Below are 3,236 nucleotides of genomic sequence, written 5' to 3' on the forward strand. Positions count from 1 at the left end.
TTGACTCTAGAACAGGGATGCCAGGTAGATATATAAACGAAAGAAATGTTCCCAGAAATTGAAATTTAGTACATTCTTACACTGAGAAAAAAATCTGATTTTCAAGACTTTACGCGCTTCTTCGCGGCTATTAGGTTTCTTACCGTCACTGCTAACCTCAATCGGATAAACACATTTTGACAGTTCAGCAGTACTGTTTGTAAACAGAGATTTTTTTGTTTGTCTGTTGACAAATTGGATGACAGCGTATACCCCAATAGAGTGTTAAAACATTTGCTCACGATTTGATACGGTTTGTTTTTGAAATTTATTAAATAAAAGTGACTAGTTGCAAAGTGTAAAGATGATTGTTTGAAATGGGCTCATCGATTTTTGTTTAAGCTTGTTTGTAAACAGTACCTCTGAACTGTCAAGGATGAATTTTTGTTCATTCGTGACGTCACAATAAAAATTCAACGCCTCAAAAACACTCATTTACTACACACGCTTTAAAATAGTTACTCAAAAATGAGTAAGATTTCACCAGAAATCAACAGAAAAAGTGGAACAGCTCTAATTTAGAGTAAGTCCTTAGTTACCCGGGTTGGCGGTTCAATGCATAGGGCACTGGAAGGTTTCGTAGTGCCAGTAGGATCGTAGCACCAGCCATGCAATGGTTTTGTACACTCTGAATCGGCTGCGAAGTCTGTTGAAACAGAGGATCAAATTCCACTACAGCAATGTAATACCAAGGCTTTGCCTTAGTTACTCGAATTTGAGTTCTTCCACTGGAAACGATGTTTGGGTGAAATCTGCTCATTTACTGAGTAATGCTTTATTTATGCATGTGCCAAAAATAGAGTAATTTTGAGTGAAACTTTATTTCACATATAAAAAATTTTAGTGAAAATTGCTCCTTTTCCGAGTGAATTGCATCAAAATATTAAATAATTGACACGCAATACTCAAAATAATTGTGTTTATTTATTATTCCGTTTACAACAGATTTCTATTTTCGAGACATCATATCAAGTGGCGGTCATTTGGAGTCATCAAGTGGCGGTCATTTGGTCATTTTAAAAATGAGTAACTAGTACTCAAACTCTGCGTAATTTTTTCTAAGCGTGCAATTTTGATGAGCTGTCAAAAATGCGTAGCATTCGAAACATAACTAGAAAACCCGCAAAATATTTTTTGCAAAGTTCAGCTGAACACTTCAATTTAAGTTTCTACGGTCTGAACGACGATACGACCTGAAATTTCAAAGAAAAATCACAATTAAATGTGTCTGTGAATGATTTACCCTAAGACAAGACCTGACATCTGGGGGGGCTGCTTTTGTTACAAAATGGACCAGTTTCTGATTGGCTGATTTTGATGTTGCTACCTGCACATTGTGAAAAGAAAAAATTTTTGCAGGGCACGCGAGCAATGATGCCAAGTATAAAGATAATCATAAAATAAGTTTATTAAAATGTACAATTCCTGCTCACCAATGAAAATGAAAATTTTCGGAGAATGTTTCACTTTTTTTCAATCTCATTGGTAATAAATGTTTATAGTGGCAGCACTGTGTAATTAAAATAAGCATCAAGCCGTATTTCTTTTTAGTGAATTAAAGTGTAAACAAAAAAGATTTGTTAAATTAGTGTAAACTCGAAAGTGTGTTTACTTTTACGAGAAGAATGAACTGTTGTGTTCCACACTGTGGTCGCACTAAGCATTTCTATCCAAACCTGACTTTTTCCGATTTCCAAAAGATCCGATAATACGTCAACAATGGATTCGATTTTGCGTTCAACATGAGATATTTCGTGTTTTGTCATCAAAGCTCAATTAATTGTTTTTAAGCATTAATATATAATAAAGAAATGCATCCACCAAAACATTTCTCATGTTAATTTCAAATCAAAAACCGAGTCTACAAAATTAAATGTAATAAATATTTTTTTCCTAGCATAGTTGATAAAAAATCTGTAAATATGGCTACACTGTAGCCGATATGTTGGTATTTATTCCACAGGGCGAAAATGACGAGAAGGATGATTTGGAAGGAAGAATAAGAAGCCAGTTGTCAGGTCTTGTCTTAGGATTTACCGTCAGATACCGCTGTATTGAGGTACCCCTTGTCAGTCATAAAAGTAATATTTTCTAGCAACGTTGCTTTCCGCTAATTATCAAGGAATCACAGTAATATTATCGAACAAATTATTCCATTCCATTGCCGGTAGCCGCGAAGAACGATGCGATCTACTTTTCCAACACATAGCTAGATTTTTAAAGTCCCAGCAGAGGAACTGCGTAGGCAATGCAAAATGTATTCCAAATGGTGCAAAACTGCCGATGAGTTCATATATTTCTATCAAAATGAGATTTGATATTTATCGCTCAATTTGATGGTACTGTTGAGACATAGGACAAGAATGCACTCGAGTTGAAATGTACTTTATATAGCAAAATTGTAGCTGCTGACCATACTGGCGATCTGCTGTGTTAGTGTCAACAGGGGCGGAAAATTCCAAAAAATATTGAGGGGAGAAAAAATTATCATGCATGAATGAATAAAAACAAATTCGAACTTGTAGTAAACGCTACTTTTGAATTTGAACATATAATGCATGATGAATCTGAACATGATGGTATATAAACAGGAATTACAGAATATACGAAATTTTATCATGCAAAATATTTTTAAATCTTCCAATAGCCAAAATATTGGGGAGGCGTGGCCCTGCGATAAAATTTTTGGAGGGCGAAAAGTTCCTTGCTTCCCCATAGTTGCCGCGCCTGAGTGTCAACACCGTAAAAAATTGTATTCTAATGCTAACGAGCATTCATATTGGAGAATTTTGAAGTATTATTTACAAACCATCTAAAAATTTATAACCTCAGTAAAGATGTTCTGTAATTTCACCGAATGCATAACTTGCCTAGACAATGTCAATGATATGTCAATTTTCCTATCTGTTTTCTGATCATATTTAAAACTAGCTCAAGGCGGCTCTACGTCGTAACAAAGACTAAAAACACAAATTGTTGAATGTCAATCGAAGGTTTGATCAAATACAAATAATAATACCCCTAAGTCCCATACAAACGAACCGCCAATGTTTGGTTCACAGCCTGAACAAGTAAGCCTAGCAAATTACTCCCTTTCATTGCGATAGTTTGAAAATGTGGAAGGAGATCATGTCTGGCAACGCTTAATGCTAGTTGCTACGGTGCAAAACAAACTTGTTTGTTTATGTAGATTGTTG

This window comes from Malaya genurostris, chromosome 3 (genome assembly GCF_030247185.1).
Source record: "Malaya genurostris strain Urasoe2022 chromosome 3, Malgen_1.1, whole genome shotgun sequence".
NCBI classification, from domain to species: domain Eukaryota; kingdom Metazoa; phylum Arthropoda; class Insecta; order Diptera; family Culicidae; genus Malaya; species Malaya genurostris.